The 22463-nt window shown below is 43.3% G+C and overlaps 1 pseudogene; it reads right to left on the bottom strand.

Moving 5' to 3' along the window:
• Window positions 1–669: 669 nt before the first annotated feature.
• Window positions 670–22463, bottom strand: part of LOC117501492 — a 22267-nt pseudogene continuing 473 nt past the window's right edge.

Here is a 22463-nt window from a genome sequence, read left to right as displayed (position 1 = left end):
CTTCAATGTTTACATGAAGTGGAGATTTCTATGGCCTAATATCTATCTTTGGTGAAAATTTTGTCAAAATCCGTGCAGTAATTTTGATGGAATCCTGCTAACAGAGAAATAAATAGAAATAGAATAGAATAAATAATGATTTTATTATGTCCTTGGCAGATGTAATAAACCAAAATTCGCATTTGAGAAACTGAAATCAGAAAGTGTATTTTTTAATGACTCCAATTAGTTGATAGTCAAAATAGTCGATTAATAATTAATAGTTGCAGCTCTTGACTCCTCTAATATTTGAGAATCTGCTAGTACAGATACTTTTAAAAAATATTTCATATTGAGTGTTAAAAATATCGATTTGTTTGTTGCTCAGTAGATTTATACAAATCTATTTTTAAAAAATCCAGTGCAGTGATTTAAGTATGATGACTGATTAGTGTCAACATGAAAATAAAGATCCAAATTTATGCATGCACATTTAGAAAATTCTTCACTTGAACTGTGCAACTTGTACAAATGTAATCATTATTGAACTTGTTAATATGACAGTGCTTAAAATAACGTGGCTGCACTGAAATTTTTGAAAACCACTTTGGGGCGGGAGGTCTGCACTTCAAAACTTCAAAAGTGTATTAATGATGCACTATAACAGCTGTATAAGAACTGTAAAAGTACTCAGATTTGGATCAGGGTTTATTAAGGGATTATCAAAATGTCTCGGTCTTCCCGACTTAATGTACTATAACATGTTTAATGACACGTTTTTGCCTTTTTTTCTAGCCTAGTTTATAAATATCCATTAAATATTACTCCACTGAGTTGTTACTTATTACAGTCAGGAAAATACAGAACACAGGCTGTTTAACGCTGAGTAACTACATGATTTCAGCTATCAGAGCTTATTGTGTAATTAACAGCGGCACAACACAACAACAAAGTCTTCAATAAGACTATACATTATGTCACCCTGTTGTAATCAAACGATTATCGAGCTATAAAAACTGGTAAAACTCGTCTCATGCGCAAATTTTATGACCACAAATTCTTACAGCAAGGATGCAAGAAAATGTTTTCTGGAGCACTTTCATGTTGATAAAAGATTTCAGGCTGAAACATGCAGGTGTGACATCAATAGGGTTCACAACATCTACAGGTTGAGCCAACTATAGAGCTGTTTGCTGGGTTTGATGACTTCAACAGTTGGATTATGCATGCAACTTGTGCAGCCATGCCGCTCTGTGCACACCTGATCCTGCCAGATCTCAGAAGTTAAAGCAGGGGAGGTCTTGATTGCACTTGGCTGGGAGACCACTTTAGGAACATCAGGAGCTACACACAGGTTTCTCCATGTAGAACTATAGTTGTATCAGGAAAGGGCATCTGGTGTTAAAAAAAACTTGCCAAATTCCCTATATGGATCACTACTGGATTCAGTGTGGAGATCTAGAGCTAATGGGGGTAGCTGAAAGCATTAAACCTATTCATACTGAGATACGACTTATGTGCCATGTGTGGTATATAAGCTTTGTTTTCAGTGTTATGTGGTCTACATGATGTAAAAGGTTTAAAAATGCATGCAACTTGCCTGCAAGACCAAGAAGTTTGAGTTTTTAACACTTAAATGCTTCACTAATCTTGGATATTACATTGTGGATATTTACCTTAACTACAGGTTTACTCATATCTGACCATTAGAGCTATTGGTGAAATTCTAGTGTACCAGCATTAATGGTAAATGTCCACCAGGTGAAGATATTGCTCCATTTCAAGAACCTTGGGACATGTCAACAACCAACCTGTTGCTTACAGTAGTAAATATTGTTGCAGAAACTGAGAAAGCACAGTGCTGTGCACCAAAATAACCTTCAGTTTGCAGAATTGTTGCTATGCTATTGAACAGTTTGGTTCAAATTGGGGTATTCAGACTTCTTTCTTCTGACTACTCAAACGTCTTCACACGGGACTTTAAAATCTAATCTCAAATGAAACAGCCCCATTGGAAGAAGCCAGTGTGCTGTGTTGTATTGTTTCTTCTGAAATGATGCGTTTCTTAGATGATGTGAAAGCGAGGTCCAGGCGTAGCAACAATGTCGCTGTAAGGCTCTTCCTGGACCAGCTCCACCGCCTGCTGCTTCTTCAAGACCAGGAAGCTGTAGAACTTGGCGGCCGCCTGCTTCCTGTTGTTGTTCCTGCATAATTCCAGTAAACTGATGGACTGGATGCCGGTTTTGGACATCACCCTCTGCAGCAAGGTGAGAGAGTGAGACACAGTGAGGCCCCACCATTTTCCTTAAAAACTGACTTCAAAGTGTTGATGAACTGAATCAACACTGCCTTGAATACTGAGAATTTTGATCTTCAGAAAAAAAAGAAGCTCTAAATGAAGAAAATAATGTGTTTTAAAAAAATAAGAGACATCAGGAGATCCCCCCGGTCCCCACAAATCAGTAATACAAAGTGTCAGGGATCACCCAACTACACCCTTATGCTAAATATGAATGAAAATGGTCAACTGGTTCTTGAGATATTGTGCTAACAAGGGGGCCAATGACATATCTTGAATATCTCGCTGATCTTGAAATGGGCCCCAAGGTCACGACTAATTGACTGGTGTTGGGGGATCAACCAAGTACATTTTTATTCTAAATATGAATGAAACTGGTTAACTGTTTCTTGGAGATATTGCGCTAACAAGGGTGCCAATGACAATATCTTGAATATGTCGCTGTGACTTTGAAATTGATCCCAAGGTCTCTGTAATCGACTGGTGTTGGGGGATCACCCAAGTACGCCTTGACTGCTAAATATGAATGAAATTAACCAACTGCTTCTTGAGATATCGCGCTAAACAAACAAAAACAGATGGACATGCTGATCACCATGTCCCCCGTATTTCATACTGGGGTGATGATAAAACAAAGTCCTCTAAATTTACCATAAGATGTTAGCGTATACACACCTGGAGGCCATGCAGCATCTGCTGTGTTCTTTTGTTCCACCTTCTCTCCTCCTGGTCCTGGTCTCCCTGCACCTCCTCCTTACACACACACACACACACTGTACCTTTAAAATCTGATGCATTCAGAAAACTAGGGCTCAACTTCTTCAGCTCCCATTTTACCTCTTCTTCAGAGTCATCCTCATTTTTCTTTTTCTCCTTGTCTCCAAGCAGGTCCAGCTCTATCAGCTGGCTGATGTTAGCGGTGGTGGTCATTTCCCCTGGGGGCAAATCCACATTGGATGCCTCTTGCTGCTGGGGTACACCAGAGGTTTCAGACCCCTGCTGCTGCTGCTGCTCTTCCAGTGCTCCCATCTAGAGGAAAATGGGAGAGAAACCAGAAAGACTGTTGGTGCAAGGGTGGCAGAATGGTGAAGCATAAAGCAAGCATATAATTTTCAGAAATGCATCAAAGAATAAAGGTACCGTATCTTCCGGAGTATAAGGGCCCTGCCCCACTGGGGAGAGGATTAATTGTGCATGAATTGAGTATACAAGGTCTATTAGAAAGGTATCCGACCTTATTATTTTTTCAAAAACCATATGGATTTGAGTCACGTGTGATTGCGTCAGACAAGCTTGAACCCTCGTGCGCATGCGTGAGTTTTTCCACGCCTGTCGGTTGCGTCATTCGCCTGTGAGCAGGCTTTGAGTGAGGAGTGGTCCACCCCCTCGTCGTTGTTTCATTGCCAGGAAATGGCGGAATGATTTGGGCTTTTTTTCCATCAGAATTTTTTCAGGAACTGTTAGAGACTGGCAGCTGGAAACCATTAGAAAAATTTATCTGGCTTTCGGTGAAAATGTTACAAGTTTGGTAGAGAATAAGGAGTGTTACTGTTGCTTTAAGGATGGCCCCCAGCGGCTGTGGGGCACGCCGCGCTCCGAAGCTGCTATCGACAGGCTGAACGACCATTTCATTTCTAAACGGATGGCTGTCTGGATCCGTGACCACCGTGTGCCATTTCTCTGGTTATCACAAGAGCTGGACATCAACCATTTTCCAGCAGATTTAACTTTTAACAAGAGATTTTGTCATGGAAAGCCGAGCGGAGGCTTCGCGCGTCATGATGGATTCGCTACTAGAGCGAGACAAAACCACCTCCGTTTTGGTCTCAGAGGACGGCTTTGAGATGGCGTTCAGACAGCTGTCGGTGGTTTTTCCATCGAGTGATTATCCGAGAAATTGTGGATGTGCCTGGACATGCCAGAACATGTCCCGTGAGGCTTCATCACGGCGTTGCTGTGCGCCATGCGGCACCGCCGCAATGCGTGAAGCCTCCGCTCCTCTTTCCATGACAAAAACTCCTGTAACAGTGGAATGTGCCGTTCATTTCCAAACTGGACGCTGTGTTTTATCCGGGACGTCGTCTGACTAGCACAGGAATTGTGAAAAGACGTGGACATCAGCACTTTTTCGGCACATTGAGACAGACGTGCGGAGGAATTCCGCGTGTCGCGGCGGTGCAACGCCGTGATGAAGCCTCACAGGACATGTTCTGGCATGTCCAGGCACATCCACAATTTCTCGGATAATCACTCGATGGAAAAACCACCGACAGCTGTCTGAACGCCATCTCAAAGCCGTCCTGTGAGACCAAAACAGAGGTGGTTTTGTGTCACTCCAGTAGCGAATCCATCGTGACGCGCGAAGCCTCCACTCGGCTTTCCATGACAAAATCTCTTGTTAAAAGTGAAATCTGACGGAAAATGGTTGATGTCCAGCTCTTGTGATAACCAGAGAAATGGCACACGATGGTCACGGATCCAGACAGCCATCCGTTTAGAAATGAAATGGTCGTTCAGCCTGTCGATGGCGGCTTCGGAGCGCGGCGCGCCCCACAGCTGCTGGGGGCCGTCCTTAAAGCGACAGTAACACTCCTTATTCTCTACCAAGCCCGTAACATTTTCACCGAAAGCCAGATAAATTTTTCTAATGGTTTCCAGCTGTCAGTCTCTAACAGTATCTGAAAAAAGTCTGATGGAAAAAAAAAGCCCAAATCATTCCGCCATTTCCTGGCAATGAAACAACGACGAGGGGGTGGACCACTCCTCACTCAAAGCCTGCTCACAGGCGAATGATGCAACCGACAGGCGTGGAAAAACTCACGCATGCGCACGAGGGTTCAAGCTTGTCTGACACAATCACACGTGATTCAAATCCATATGGTTTTAGAAAAAAATAATAAGGTCGGATACTTTTCTAACAGACCTCGTACAAATTGCGGGCGTTCGTTGTCGTCCGCAACAAAAATGGCCAAAAATGACAAATGTCCCAGTATGAATTACAGATATATTAATATATAGCGAATATATGATGAACAATCACGGTTATATAACGCATGAAGTGAGGAAACTGATCTGACATATTGAGATTATCACGGCAGTATTATGGGTGTATTATGAATGCATCGCGCACATGTTGCACGTGCACGGCATCTGCATTGCAGTCATAAAAAAAGTGCACTTGCTTCTTTCGGCATCACTATTCACAGCAACAATACAGGCTCTGGAGCATTTGCTGGACTTGGACAAGTTGATCACAGAGTTAATGTTCTTGTTGTCATGCGAGGGTTAACTGTTCATGAGTTTTGGGAGCGGGAGGGGGAAGCCGCTCAAGGTGTGAGACTTTTTTTTTTTTTTTTTTTTTTTGAGTGTGTCACAGAAAACAGACTTCAGCGTGAGTTGTGGCTAACAAGCAACTCTTCCTTTTGTTGGTGTTAAATAAAAGTCCTGGATTGCAGCAGCTACGTCTTTGTGGATTTACACAGCCGGACCGGCACTGACTGGCAGGTATGTCGCTTTCTGCCACATATAATACTTTGGGTTTACGTGACGTGTTTGTTATGCATTCACAGATTGTCCGCAAATCAGCTGCAAAGCAGATGTAATAAAAATAACTTATTTTAGTTTGTGATGTGGACATGATGGGCACGATATATATCTGTTTTACACACTGTCCCAGTCCGCTGCCAAGCCGCAAATCCCCATCAGTTGCGGATATCAGCGGTTAACGGCAGATATACAGCGCATAGAGTGAGTATGTATTATATATGAATTGAGTATGTATGGAGTATGTAAGGTGGATGTTATCTGCATCCAGATTTTTGAACAGCTCAAAAATCCTGGCTGCAGACATGTGTGCCTCTGCGGATGATCACAGGCATGTTACACGGATACTGCGGATGTTTGGCGAATATGGGCCAATTTTTTGTGCAATCCATACGCAAATCCGCCTAAACGCCAGTGGGACAGGGCCCTAAGTCACCTTTTTCTGTGTTATGACCTCCTTAATTTGGGATTTTTGTGTATTGTTGTGATGTATTTTCTATTACTGCCATTTATTATTTTATTATTACGCCCGCCAAGGATGTAATAAAATCACTGGCATTTATTTATTTGTCTGTTAGCAGGATTACGTCAAAACTGCTGCACGGATTTTGACCAAATATGCACCACAGACATTAGGGCATGGAAGACTCCACTGAATTTTGGAGGTGATCCGGATCCGGATTATGTCCTAGGATTTCACTTTATAGGCTTTTACGTATTACCTCAAAACTACTGCACTCCTCCATTAAAACTCCATTAAATTGTGGAGTGGATCTGGATCATTTCTTAAATTTTCACCATTTTGAGGATCATCTCAAATTTGCTTGATGGATCTTGACAAAATTTAAATCCCATGTGGCTGTTGTACAAAGGAAGACCCTGTTAGTGTTGGATGTTGGGAATGATCCGGATCCACAAGCAGGTTCTGCAGCAGAAACATAGGACATCACAAGGTAAAACCAAGATCAGGAAGACAGTATTTTGTTTCAATTAAATATCACATTGCAACATCTTGATCAGTGGGACCATTCTGGATCAGTATGTAATTATTGCATTGTGTTGTGGAATCCGGATACAGGTAAAGTCCGCGTCACAATGTGAATCACATATCTTGTATTTTGAGCCCTCGTCAACCCGTAGCAGATGTCAGAAATCTCAGATTGCTCCTGTTGGAGTTTATTTTGGTTAGTGCTTTGAATCTTGGGAAAGTTCTATATAAATAGTCAGTATAATTATTATTACTATTAGCAAACTCGTGAATTTTCAGTATATAAATCGCAGGACCTCCTAAACTAGTAAAAAAAAAAAAAAAAACTAGTAAAAAAAACCCCCACAACTTAGACTCTGGAAAATATGGTAAGTACAGTGAGCAGACCACATGTGGTGACATGAGTCCATCACTAGGGGGCAGTTGTACTCACAGGCAGGGCTGGTTCTGTGTCTTTACGTTTGAGGCCGCATTGGGTAGATGGAGGTGGCATGACCGACTCATCCAGTGTGGTCCTGCTGCCCTCCACAGCTGAGGTTTGCAGAACACTGGCCTCTTCCATGATGGTCTGGTCTGCAGAGGAACAGAACATGCACACCGTGTCAGGCACACTCACACAGAAAAAAAAACAAAAAAAAAACACAAACAGATCTATGAGGGCTCTTCATTAAAGAGTTCCCCTGACCAACTTCCAGTTCATGTAGGAGGCTGAAAATGCACATGTGGTAATTTGCAGTCCTGAACTCCTAAAGTTCTCTTTTACAGGTGCTAGGGTGGAGTAAAGTGCGATAATGGAGCCAGTTGAAGGCAGAGAGGTCATCAGGTTCATGCACTTGAAACTGGCTGCACACCATGGAAGATGTTCAATGAAATGAAAAAGACTTAAGGGGAGGATGACCCATCGTGTGACCCAATCGAGCACGGGCATCATCAGTTCAAGTGTGGTCGGACATCAGTGGAAATGGCTCTTATTCCCGGACAACCACAGTCCGCCATTGATGAAGACACCATCAGGCAAGTAGAGGCCAACATTTTGGAGGATCGCCACATAACCGTTCGCCAACTGGCCCAAGATGTCCAGATCAGTATGAAGTCTGTGGAAAAAAAATCATCTATGACCATTTTCACATGTGAAAGTTGTCTGCGCAATGGATTTCCCAGTTGCTCACGCCTTTCCAGAAGCAGGAACGAGTCACATGCTGCCAGGCTCTTTTGACCATGTGTCAAAAAAAAAAAAAAAAAAAAAAAACAGGAGGATGTCTTCCTCAGACTTATCACACAGGATGGAACATGGGTCCATCACTAAGCAATGGAAGCATTATGACTCACCACCTCTGAATAAGGCACGTGTCCAACCCTCGGTGGGCAAGGTCATGCTCACAGTCTTTTGAGACCTGCATAGAGTAGTGATGATGGATTTCCTGGCAAAGGGTACCCCAAATACCGAGACATACTACACTTCGCTGCTGCAGAATTTGCAGGAAAGCTCTCAAAAACCGAGAGGCGTGGCATGCCTCTACTTGCTGGATGGAGTCTTCATCAGTGGCAGAGTGTAGTTGCCTGGGAATGGGAGCCGTTTCCACTGATGTCCAACCACACTTGAACTGACAATGCCAGTGCTTGACTACATCATATGATGGGGCATCCTCTCCATAAGTCTCTTTCATCTCACTGAATGTCTCCTGTGGTGTGCGAGGTCTCAAGTACCGGAACTTGATCACCACTTTGCATTCAACTGGTTCTATTATTGTACCTTACTCCACCTTAGCACCTAGGAGTTAGAGGAGTTCAGGGCTGCAATTACCACATACCTTTCCCCAAGGGAGTCTTCCCAAAAGATCAGTAAAGTTCTACTTAATCTAATCTAATCCAATCTAATGTCCGATAAAGCTTTAATGAACAGTCCTCTTACCAGAATAGATTCGCCATGTTACCATGTCTTTACACAACCCAAAAGATGTGTGCTGTTTCTTCAATAATTCAATTAATTTATTTGGTTGTGCAAGCTCTACTTGACTGACACAAATTTTCATGAGAGGAAAATAACATAATTTAAAATACACATCAACATCTTACGAAATAAGATGGTCGGTGGTTTTTCCATCGAGTGATTATGCGAGAGATTGTGGATGTGCCTGGACATGCCAGAACATCACGGCGTTGCTTTGCGCCATGGAGCACCGCCGCGACGCGCAGAATTCCTCCGCACGTCTGTCTCAATGTGCCGAAAAAGAGCTGATGTCCACGTCTTTTCACAATTCCTGTGCTAGTCAGACGACGTCCCGGTTAAAACACAGCGTCCAGTTTGGAAATGAATGGCACATTCCACTGTTACAGGAGTTTTTTGTCATGGAAAGAGGAGCGGAAGCAACGCCGTGATGAAGCCTCACGGGACATGTTCTGGCATGTCCAGGCACATCCACAATCTCTCGCATAATCACTCGATGGAAAAACCACCGACAGCTGTCTGAACGCCATCTTAAAGCCGTCCTGTGAGACCAAACGGAGGTGGTTTTGTCTCGCTCCAGCAACGAATCCATCGTGATGCGCGAAGCCTCCGCTCGGCTTTCCATGACAAAATCTCTTGTTAAAAGTGAAATCTGCCGGAAAATGGTTGATGTCCAGCTCTTGTGATAACCAGAGAAATGGCACACGATGGTCATGGATCCAGACAGCCATCCGTTTAGAAATGAAATGGTCGTTCAGCCTGTCGATGGCGACTTTGGAGCACGGCGCGCCCCACAGCCGCTGGGGGCCGTCCTTAAAGTGACAGTAATACTCCTTATTCTCTACCAAGCCCGTAACATTTTCACCGAAAGCCAGATAAATTTTTCTAATGGTTTCCAGCTGCCAGTCTCTAACAGTTTCTGAAAAAATTCTGATGGAAAAAAAGGCCAAATCATTCCGCCATTTCCTGGCAATGAAAATCCGCCGAGGGGGCTGGACCACTCCTCACTCAAAGCCTGCTCACAGGCGAATGATGCAACCGACAGGCGTGGAAAAACTCACGCATGCGCACGATGGTTCAAGCTTGTCTGACGCAATCACACGTGATTCAAATCCATATGGTTTTTTGAAAAAAAAAAAATAAGGTCAGATACTTTTCTAATAGACCGTCGTATTCAGTGGGAGAAAAAAAAATCTACAAATTTTAAGCACTATGTCAAGTTTTCCCTCAACAAGGAATTAACAAAACACATTACCTGACAGTTATAATATGCTCTCTGTTGAAGGGGGATATTAAGGCACATGTGTGTGATTTAGTGCCATCTAGGTGGTGAGGTTCAGATTACACTACGCGGGCTCCAGCCAAAATTTTAGTTCCCTTCACATTTTCGTCTCGTTGACATCGGGGATTCATGCTCCCTTGCCTGTTCTTGTGATAAGTAAGAGGCATGATCCTCCAGCTCACAATAATTAGCATTCTCAAACTTGTTAGCCTGCACTAGCAACCAGTAGACGGTGCACAGTTGGGGTTCTTCTTTATTTGGTCACTTTAGACAATGTACTTTGGTTTTAATTGCACTCCTCCCACTGCACTGTTTTCTGTTCTTCTGGTTGCACACAGCCTTTCATATTTTATCTTATTTTGGCACATATTGTATATTTTATCTTAGCATTTTATATTGCTCTCTCCTTATGTTGCACCATTATATCAAAGCAAATTCCTAGTCTGTGAATCCTGTTCATTGGCGATGGGCAATAAAGCTCTTCTGATTCTGATTTTGTCTTCGGTGTTCAGACCACACCGTAAATGGGAAAGAAGGGGTAAGAGTTTGTCCTTTTTAGGCTACTGGTAGCAACATGGCAGCCCTCCATGATGGGGCCCATTCCCAGGTAGATAAGAACAGCTCCATTCTAAACTCACGAAAACACAACAGTTTGTCGTTGTAGGTAATTATACATAAACAGAATGCTACGTTCCATTTATGCTAACAAACGCCCCTAATTCCTGGACACTGTAGCTTTAAAGATGCACAAACAGCCGTGTCTTACTGATGATGTCCCTCTGTTGTTGGCCTGCGGCTTCCTCTCGGGGCACCTCTTGGATTCTTCCAGTATCTTTGAGGAACTCATCCAGGCTGTCGCCGCGCCGCCTTTCTTCCTCTTCCTCAGCTCGTCAGGCACCAGTGGTGTCAGCACCCTCGTGAACATCTAGAGAGAGAAAAAAAAAGGTGATATGATAATATGATAACTGCAGAAGTAAATTTACCAGTGGGATAAGATCTCCTGTGCTCCTTTAAGGCTCTGTTACCTTAAGCAGCCTGGCGTTCCAGAGCGGCTGAGCAGGGAGAGAGAAAAGCTTCTCGACTCCGCCGGTTTCTTTTCCACATCATCAACTTCTTCGTGGGAGGGTCCAAGTCCAAAGTGGGAACGATGTCAGAGTAGATCGGAGAGCTGTGCACGGATGGTTTTGCTGTCCAGCTCCTTCACGCTGTCCACAATGAGTTTTCCTCTTACGCTTGGCTTTAGTCTCCTTCACTGCACAAACATTGGAAATCAAACTGCAAACCTCTGGTGTTTATTTTTCTGACTACCTGACTCTTGGTTCTAACAGCCTGAGCTCAAATATCAAAGCAAACGCTAACCTGTGATGTCATGGGCTCCAGAGCGAACGTTCCTCCTCGTGTGAACCAGGGTGGTCGTTCCGCCTGGTCGCCATGGCTGGGAGCGGCTCTGTCGGGCCTGAATCTGGGACTATCCGGTGCCGCCGGCTAACAACAAATACTGAGTGTCAGGACCCGTAACCATCTGTGTTGGAACCTCAACGCAACAAGACGGCTATCGTGTTCATGCACTGGTACTGAGGCCCCGGCCATCTGTGGGAACTGACCTGAGAGAGCGTCAAAGTCATCCTCTTCTTCACCGTGGTCCCTGGGGCATCAATCACACTTTCTGCGATGGGGGGAGGATCGTCAAAAATGCCGCCTCCGTCCTCGTTGCTCAGTAGCTTGTCGACTGCACACAGATAAACATCACCTTGCAGTTATAATCACATACCACATTATAAACAGCCTGTTTTAGATGCCTAAAATAGAAAATACGCCTGTTGATATGCGACAAGGATCCAAGACAGAAAGATCTGTGGATACTGCTGGAATAACTTTGTATCAAACGAGTGGTTACTAAGAGAGACTAGGATGAAGAGTATCACTTGAATTGTGAAGGAGTGACATTTTGCCGATGCGACCCTGTGTCCATGCTTTAGTCCGGTTTGGGTGCCTGTCTTATTCGTCCCCTTTTCTTTTCCTTCCATTTTTGGGCCGGTCTTGACTTGTTTTATCTTTAGCCACTTCATTATTTTCATTCTTGTTTGGTTCTGAATATTCGTGTTCATGTATTACTCTGTGATCCCTGGTTTGATTTATTGTATTCTTGGTTCACTCATGTATTGTATTTTCAGTTCAGTCATTTATTGCTTTTTTCTCTGTATTCTTGAGTCACTAGTTTGATTCTTGGTTATCTTTTGTTTGTCATGTATGAAGTGGTTAACTGCAGTTGTTATGCGTTCTCTGGTCTTGCTTCTTATTTATCTTCTCCGTCTTATTATTCTAGTTAGGTTTTGGTAGGCATGAGTTTTACTTTGTTACTTTTCATTTTGTGTTCAGTTTTAGTTTTGTTTAGTTTTCACATTCTTTGCATTATGTTTTATGCACAGGTTTTGCTTCATGTTTTGCATATTTTTATACTTTATTCAATGACAGTTCTGTTCGTTTCGTTTATTATTATCGATCTCCTAGTTTCCCACTTGTTAGATTAGTCACATTATTTTCTAGTTATTCCCCCTTTTGTTTTGCCCACATTAATTATTGTCTGCATTAAGCACGTCACATTTTCCACCATTAATTTTCCAGTCACTTAGTTCTCTTGGTTCAGTCTACATTGTGTTTTTTCTTTCCTCACTCTCTTGCACCTGTTCTTCATCTGTCAGCCACGCCCCCTTTCCAGATCCTTCATCCTCACGTGCATCTTGTTTTCCTGTCACCGCCTTCCTTATTTAAACTGCGTCTGTTCACTCTCTCATTGCTCATTTGTTGATTTACATCACTTACCAGCACTCCGTCGCAGTCCCGTTTTGCCTAGCCATTTTTCGACTCTGCTCTGTTTACCGCATCCTGCTTTTTGCCTCAGCTCTGAAAACCCAGTTTGCTCGTGTACTGACCCTGCTTGTTTATGACCACGTCTTCTGTCTGTGAGCCTGCATTTGTGTCCAGCCTCTGTCTGTGCCTCGCCTCCGCTCAACCAGACAGCCTGTTTCTCTGTGTATGATCCAGCACACAGGTGTCTGAGTATTGAGGACCCCAGTAGCAGGAGAAGGCCAAGGGGGCGCCCACATTCCATCTGGCTGCAGAAGATAGGTGGTATTTTAGAGATGTGGGAATGGACCGGTTGCCTGCCTGGGTAGTTGGCATCCAGGACCCAAAGCGGCTATGTGGTGTTGTGGATCATCAGCGCATGAGCGCATGCTCCCAGACTTGACTTTACATAAGAGCTACAGCCAGGTCCATAATCAATGCAATTTTGGCACTTTTGCCTCTGTACTCCACCACAACAGAGATGAAATAAAGCACTGAAGATGTGCTTATAGTGTCAACTTTCAGGTTTAATTCAAGGGCTTTCTAAAAAATATTACTTTAAAGATTTAGAAATGACAGCCATTGTATATAAGCAATCCCTCTATTTTAAGAACCCATAAGTATTTGGATAAATTAAATGAAAGTATTATTTCTCATACAAATCATCAGCTTTAAAGCTCGTTTCCTTTAGACCAGTGGTGTCCAAACTATTCCAGAAAGGACCGGGAGGGTGCAGGTTTTCCTTGCAGCCACTGACTTCAGCAGGTGATTACACTGATGAACTCATTCCACCTGTTCAAAGGGATGTTAATCAGTGTAATCACCTGCTGAAGTCAGTGGCTGCAAGGAAAACCTGCACCCTCCTGGTCCTTTCTGGATTACTTTGGACACCACTGCTTTAGACAAATGACTGGATGGATGCATGAACATTTCCAAGTCAACTGAATTTTCCTGGACTTCAGTTCCATCAATCATTACCTCCGCCAAGGAGGTTATGTTTTCGGTCACGTTTGTTTGTTTGTCTGTCTGATTGTCAGCAGGATAACTCAAAAAGTTTTGAACGGATTTTGATGAAATTTTGTGGAGTGGTTGGAAATGACAAGAGGAACAAGTGATTAAATTTTAGTGGTGATCCGGATCGCGATCTGGATCCAGGAATTTTTTTAAAGGATTCTTCACCATTGCGGGATAGAGGGAATTTTGACATTCTAGTTTCTAAATCCACAAAAACAAGGCAGAAAGGCTTGAAAAAATTAGGGTGTAACATAGTCAAATGTTCTATCAAACAACAAAGTTTGGTGGTGATCGGATCTGGATTCCGGATCTGGTGATCCAGAATATGCAAAAATATAAAAAATACAGAAAATATAAAAAATATAGGGAAATGGAAAATGTGTCAGTGTGAGGTGAGAAATGAAGCTAGAGATCCACAACTAACACCAAATTGTAGCTGAATCTGTACTGATTCAGTAAGGTGTCATCAGATTTGATGTAGCTTCAAACGTTATGGAGCTAGATCCAGAAGAAAACCGCCATTACCGAAAAATCGTTTTTATACAATAACTTTTGAACTAATAAAGACATAAAAGTGATTCCAAGTTCTAGTGGTATGTTTTCATGGTCAAGGATGTCAAATATAAAGGAAATAAAAGTGTATGTATCATAGTTTTGGTTGTAACACTGAATTGTTGATCACTGTGCCAAGGAGGGAATCTTGTTGTGTGCTGGGGTGTTTGGCTGGCTTGGTTTTTGTTTTTCTGTTTCTCCCACCAGGTGGTATGCATTCAGGACTGAGTGGCTGAGTATTAGGACCTCACCCTGAACACCTGAGGCTTGTTTTCACGTGCAGGGCTCACAGCTGTGGTGTATTCTGTCTTGATCAGAGATTGCTGCACTTAAACCTTGAATGCACAGTGTGTGATTGCCAGAGACTCGACCTTGTGAGCAGACGTGTGAGATCGACGTCAGGAGAACAATCTCACCATTATGGACGCAGAGACCGCTCCAGGTTTGACGCCACAGTCTGTGAAGGAGGATTGGGTGAGGTCTCACGCTCTTCAGCACACTTCCTGAGGTAATTTGGTTTTGGTGACTTTTATGAAGTAATGACAGTGGATTTGGTGTCCCTCACACCTTGTTGTATTGAGCTGTCACGTTATGCTAATTGTCTAATCAGCTTCTGCTGCAGTGGAGATTTGAACTGAGTTGTTCCGTGCCTGCAGGGTGAGAAGCTGATATATATTTAAGCCAGGAAGTGTTTGCTGATTGTGTGCACCTTTTGAGCTATGTCTCTCTGGGTGGAGAGTGTTGGACTCACCTCATGTTTTCTTTCTTCACAGACTCGGTTTGTCGCGGCCACCTGGGGGGTGTCGGCGGGGTCCCTGGGTCCGAACTGCTGTGGCTCCGGACCGTTTGCGCTGCTGAGAGCGCGCCGTGTTTTCACCTCACCAGACCGCGGACATTTTTGGTTGTTTATCACTGCACTCATTATGATTATTAAATTCTGTTATCTTTTGAACCGTGCTCTGCTTATTTTGTGCTGGGTCCTGTCAAACGCTGGGTCGGTGCGCCGACCGCGTCCGACACATAACAAATCTCTTTAGGGTCAGTGAGCCTATGGCCTTGTTTAGAGATGTGTTTCATAAATGTTAAAAAATTCATATATTTGCAGTTTAGTTGAATAATAAATTGAATTTTGTCTCTTATTTGTTTTTGTCTATAAGCACATGCAATATCAATACCAGTGCTCAGATGACAGTAGCTTCTGGGAAAGGTGCAAGTTGCAATAAACTGTGATGCCAAGCGCTAAGGATACGTGCTATCCAGTCACAGCAGATGAAACTTTTTTTTACTACTGAGCAAACATCATTGTTAGACTTTTTTAGGTTCAATGATTCCACAGCGTGTAGATGTTATGGCGTCAGTGACCCCATGGCCTTGGCAGAGGTTTGCACTCTCTGAGTGCTTCTAGTTAAGAAATACAACATTATGGTATTGTATCGTATATCTGTCTGGAGTAGGCAGTTCTGAATAACTGAGTAACTGTGCAATGAGATTCATGAGGGAAGCCATCAAAACACCCATAATAACTGATGTTATGGTTTCTGTGGCTGTGAGTGGAGACCCTGTGCATATGTTTTATCATCATATACAACCTTTTTATTTTTTGCAAAAACTATATGGATTTGAATCATGTGCGGTTGCATCAGCCAAGCTTGAACCTTCGTGCGCATGCGTGAGTTTTTTCACGCCTGTCGGTTGCGCCATTCCCCTGTGAGCACGCTTTGAGTGCTAGCAGTGGTCCACCCTCCTCGTCGGATTTTTATTGTGAGGAAAATGTCTGAACGATTTGGAGCTTTGCTGCATCAAATTTTTCCAGAAACTGTGAGAGACAGCCAGGTGGAAACCATTCAGAAGATTCAGACGGCTTTCAGGGACGATTCTATGGGGATCACACAGATTAAGGAGTGTTACAACCGGTTTAAAGACGGCGCACAATGGCGGAGGGCGCACTGCGCTCCGAGCGGCGATCGACAGGCTGAAACGATCAGATCATTTCCAAACTGAACGCTGTGTTGATCCGGGACGTCGTCTGACTACTACAGAAATGGCAGAAGAGGTGCACATAGCACTTTTTCGGCACATTCCACTGTTACAGGAGTTTTGTCATGGAAAGAGGAGCGGAGGAATTCGCCACAGAGCCACTAATGGCGCGGGACAAAAGCACCTCCATGTTGGTCTCACAGGACATGTTGTAACACGCCCAGCTCTTGTACCATTCGGAAGATTCAGACGGCTTTTGGTGGCTTTTCAGTCGTGTGACTATCCGAGAAATTGTGGACGAGCTGGACATGCCACAACATGTCCTGTGAGCCTTCATCACAGCGTTGCTTTTTCTCCCGCGCCATGAGCGGCTCTGTCCCAACGCGCGAATTCCTCCGCATGTCACAAAAAAAAAAGTTGCCTCAAGGCAACAATCAAACAACATCATACATCAAACAAGACACAGAAATATGACCCTATGCTATGCTAACAGACTAGAAATACTGCTTCTTCTTCTTCTACACTTCTTCTACATGGCACATTCTGGTGTTGTATGTTAGTGCTGCCTCTAGTGGCAAAATGTGAAGGCAAGCAGTTGTGTGTATCGTTCAAGACGGTGTTGAGGCTCAGCAGCATAACTGTTAAAAATCAGGCTTTACCCAGCATGCCTCCTTCATTGCCCTCCATGGGATTGTCTCCAAAATCGTCCTTGTATTGGTCGTCGTACTCCAGGTGGTTGGACTTGTCAGCCATCTGGTTAGCTCCACCCTCCGCCTCAAGCAGCAGATTTGAAGCTGATGCACCCATGATGTCCACCTCAAATGCGCTCTCCTCCCGCATCATTTCCCGGTCGTCCATCCCAAAATCAGCTGCATGACAGAAATAAAAATCTGACTGAATGGCTACCAGAAAGTCTTTGCTTTCACCAAGCCAACAGGAAGAAAGATGCCTACCGAAGTCGTTATCTTGCAGCAGGTTGAGGTTGCCCACCTCTTCTCGCATGGTGATCTCCTCCACTCTGCTCTGGTTCAAGTTGAACTGCTGAGCCACATCAATGTCACTGTACAAAACACAGAAAGCTGTCACTGCAACAGCTGGCTTTGTTGCCACCATGACCATGGCTTCGCAAGCACCAGGATAGGCCTGTTTGGCTTTATTTTATGTTTCAGTCATTGTAGATGCTAAAAGATGTCAACATTAATCAAAACATGTGTGTGTGGGGGGGGGGGGGGGGGGGGGGGGTGTCACTGCTCCTCACCTCTATCTATCAGAACCCAAAACTGGAGATCTAAATATACTGTAGTTTGAGTGACTCACTGAGTCCATTGTATATTTTTGTGTTAATATGAACTTGCTGAGGTTAAGTCAGGACTCACTCCAGGTCTGGCAGCGGCTGGTCAAAATCGTGGAACTCCTCAGGCAAAGTGATCGCGTTGTACGCTGCTTCTCTGTTCTCCTCTGGAAGATCAACCACACCTGAAACACCGCAAAGAAAGACAAAAGTTACAACTAAGTGTGTCTTGAGTATCAGTAATGAATCAGATATTACGTAAAAGCCAAAGTAATATTGAGGAACATCCTACATTAGGGCTATGATGTACTGTATTAAGGTGTATATGCATGCAGCATGTAAATATATACGAGGTCTCTTAGATAATAAACCGACCCTTTTATTTTTTTTTTAACTATATGGATTTGAATGACATGCGATTACACCAATCATGCTTGAACCCTCGTGCGCATGCGTGAGTTTTTTCACGCGTGTCGATGACGTCATTTCCCTGTGGGCAGGCCTTGAGTGAGATGTGGTCCCGCCCTCTCGGCTGAATTCCTTTGTTTCACACGCTGCTCGAGACGGCGCGCGTTGCTTTATCAAAATTTTTTCTGGACCTGTGAGGAATATCCGAGTGGACACTATTCGAGAAATTAAGCTGGTTTTCTGTGAAAAGTTTAACGGCTGATGAGAGATTATGGGGTGTTTCTGTCGGTGTAAGGACTTCCCACGGAGCAGGACGTCCTGCAGCGCTTCCAGGCGCTGTCGTCGGCCTGTTTCGAGCTGAAACCATCCTAATTTAAGGCTTAATTAACCCAGGACATCGTGAGAGAACAGAGAAGATTCAGAAGAGGCCGGCATGAGGAATTTATGCGGACATTCCACTGTTTAAGGACATTTTTTTAATGAAAGACGTACGCGCAAATTCGCCGAGTCGTTTCCGTGACGACTCGGCAAATCTGTGTGCGCCGCGACAGGAAAAACACCTCCGTGTTGAAAACCATTTGTAGAATTCAGGCGGCTTTTAATGGCTTTCAACAAGTGAGTAACTGAGAAATTGTTTAACAGCTTGGGCATGTTCCAACTTGCCCGTTAAGATTTCCAACGGAGGTGTTTTTCCTGCCGCGACCCCCCGCGGTCGGGTCCAGCCCGACATGCGACTCTGCCCGCACGTTCTTTCATTACAAAATTACAAAATGACCGTTAACAATGTAATGTCCGAATAAACTCCTCATGCCGACTTCTTCTGAAAGTTCTCTGTTCTCTGACGACTTACTGCGTCAACAGAGCCTGAAATGTGGAAGTTTTCAACTTGAAACAGCGAGACGCTGCCGCCTCGAAGCGCAGATCGCCGTCAGGCGCCGTGGACCGTCCTTAAAGCGACACTACCAGACCGAAATCTCTCATCAGCCGTTAAAAGTTTTACCGAAAACCAGCTGAATTTATTGAATGGTGTCCACTCAGTTGTGCCTTACAGTTTTGAAAAAAATTTTATCAAACAAAGCAACAGTCTCTGAGCCATTCCTAAACAATGAAAAAAATCGATGAGCGGGTGGGCCACTCCTCACTCAAAGACTGCCCACAGGCGAATGACGTAACCGACAGGCGTGAAAAAACTCTTGCATGCCCACGAGGGTTCAAGCATGTCTGATGTAATCACACGTGATTCAAATCCATATGGTTTTTGAAAAAATAATAAGGTCGGATACTTTTCTAATAGACCTCGTATGCATAGTTGCTTTCTGTGCAAATGTTTTTGCTTTTTTGCTGCAGGAGTTAAGTGTATGGCCGCATCTTTAGGTGATAAATGTTTGACTCTTTTAGAATATTACAGGCTCTCGGACTGAGCTGAAAAGGTTTTGGTTAGTCTGCCACTGTAAAACAATGCTGCCAACCTGGTCTGAATGCCATTTTGATCTTAATGAAGGCCTCGTTGCAGTCAGCCAGCAGGTATTTTGCCTTCCTGTGGTAGATCCTCACCACCCCCAGCAACAGATGCCCCGATGTTCGCAAAGCCATTTTCACCTACAAAAATAAAGCCAAAGCATAAGCAAATGCTGTGCAATCTGTAGTTTCCAACCTTGAGGTCTTTGAAGGAGATCCAAGATTGTCAGACTTACAAAATATTTCAACAACAAAAATTTGATTTAGGTACGTTTCTCTACTTCTAATAATTGCTTTGTCTTTTAATCATTTTAATTTTTATGTTTTGTTGAACTAACTGCAGCCTTTATGCACATGCAACAAGAGCTGTTGTAAAGAAAAAAGTCAAAAAGCCTGAGAATCAGTCTGCAATCAGTTTCATCTCTCATGTGTTGTAGTTTCAAAATCAAGTAAAAAATAATGAGGAATAAAGGCGATAGCAGCAGGGATGCAACTAAGCTTTTATAAGTGACTGATTATTCCTTCAGCTACGGTGCATCCGGAAAGTATTCACAGTGCTCCACTTTTTCCACATTTTGTTATGTTATAGCCTTTTTCCAAAATCGATGAAATTCATTTTTTCCCCTCAAAATTCTACACAGAATACCCCATAATGACAATGTGAAAAACTTTTTTTTTTTTGGCAAATAATAAAAATAAATAAATAAATAAAAACTAAGAAATCACATGTACACAAGTGTTCACAGCCATTGCCACAAAGCTCAAAATTGAGCTCAGGTGCACCCTATTTCTATTGATCATCCTTGAGATCTTTCTACAGCATAATTGGAGTCCTCAAGCGGTAAATGCAATTGATTGGACATGATTTGGAAAGGCATACCCCTGTCTACATATAAGTTGACAGTGCATGTCAGAGCACAAACCAAGCAACAAGTAAAAGGAATTGTCTGAAGACCTCTGAGACAGGATTGTTTTGAGGCACAAATCTGGGGAAGGGTACAGAAATTTTCTGCTGCTTTGAAGGCCAATGAGCACAGTGACCTCCATCATCTGTAAATGGAAGAAGTTGGGATCCACCAGGACTCTTCCTAGAGCTGGCTTCCCATTTAAACTGAGTGATCAGGGGAGAAGGGCCTTAGTCAGGGAGGTGACCAAGAGCCCGATGGTCACTCTGTCAGAGTTCCACCTTTCCTCTGAGGAGAGAGGAGATCCTTTCAGAAGGACAACCATCTCTGCAGCAATCCACCAGCCAGGTCTGTATGGTAAAGTGGCCAGACAGAAGCCACTCCTTAGTAAAAGGCACATTGCAGCCCACCTGGAGTTTGCCAAAAGGCACCTGAAGGACTCTCAGACCATGAGGAACAAAATTCTCTGGTCTGATGAGATTGAACTCTTTGGCGTGAATTTCATCCATTTTGGAATAAGGCTGTAATATAACAAAATGTGGAAAAAGTGAAGTGCTGTGAATACTGCCAAATTAATTTGGACAATGTCAGTGTCAATACCCAATAGTCATCATACGTTACAAGTGTTGAATGAGGGAATATTTGACTTTTTAAAATCTGATTTGATGTGATCAGCCAAAGAATCAGGTCCTTAAAATACCCCAAACCCTGTATTTATAGGATGGCTGCTCACAGACTGATACATGCACAAAGAGGACAACATAAACTACAGTGCGAGTACGTCTGTCCCCTTTAACAGAGGAATACCTTGGGTGAAATGATGCTCTCCACGCTGCTTTCCAGATTGCACTCAAACACATGTGCTTTTGTCAGTTTCTTGTCCCAGTGGGCCGCAAGCCAGATTTTGGCCAACGGCCCACGTTTGCTAAGCACAAAGTGGGCGTAAAACATGATCTCAGAACCTCTTCACCACAAGGGAAAAGGGAAAGGGGGAGGCGTTGAACCTGGATGGAGAAAGCAACACAACAAAGATGGAAATAACCTACACAATATGACTCAAGTAAGTCAACAAAGCATGGCTTGTGAAAGGTCAAATTTCATTACTTTCAGTGCAAAAAGGAAAGATTAAACAAATATTGTCGAAATAAAGGAATGAAAGAAATCAGTTGTTTACTGCCTTACATCCTAAAAGAAAACATTACATTCCAACCCCATGAAATCATAAAGGAAAACCTGTGACACCATGAAGGATACATCAAGATCATCAGGATCAAAGATCATGGATTAGATGCACCGATCAAGATCAAAGATCAGAATTAAAGATCAGCAGTCAAAAGTATTCAGGATCAAATGTGTGTTCAGGTCTTAATTTAAGTGTGTTCAGGTCTTAATTTAAGTGAAAGATCAATGTGGTGGCTTGGCAGAATTGTGCACGCACAGTATGCCTTGTTCATCATCTTCTTCTTCTTCTTCTTATTGGGTATACGTGCAACAAAGGCAAAACTGTTAACTTACGCTACATCATTTCAACTACTTTCGGAGGTTACTTTTAAAGGCTTCTTTCTTTTCTTTTTTAAACAACCTTGTTTGCTTGTTTCTCTCCGGAAATCTGGCAACACAAATGATGTGAGTGTGGCCGAATCTTCACCGTATCATCAAACTTTCTATCAAAAACCAGCATACTTGGTCTCATTGAACTGAGTCACCACTGTTAGCTCAATTTCAAGGTAAGCACTTGAACATTTTTTCCCCTCTCACTTAGGAAACAAAGACAAACGCTGACGAGAAGTTTCACTTGTCATTTTGGAAAATAGACAAAATACAAATGGCCGTTTCCATTACCTCATTACTGCGGAGCAAGAAGGTGTGTGAGGCGGCCTGCGTGGGTACCACTTAATGTCAAACATCTGCTTATGACAGTCGGCGAAAACATGCCGTGAAGCTATAAATCGCGTTGCAGTTGTTAAACCGC

Source organism: Thalassophryne amazonica, chromosome 20, assembly GCF_902500255.1.
Source record: "Thalassophryne amazonica chromosome 20, fThaAma1.1, whole genome shotgun sequence".
NCBI classification, from domain to species: Eukaryota; Metazoa; Chordata; class Actinopteri; order Batrachoidiformes; family Batrachoididae; genus Thalassophryne; species Thalassophryne amazonica.
Note: the sequence above shows the minus strand (reverse complement) of the source record. Positions and strands in the feature narration are given on the sequence as shown.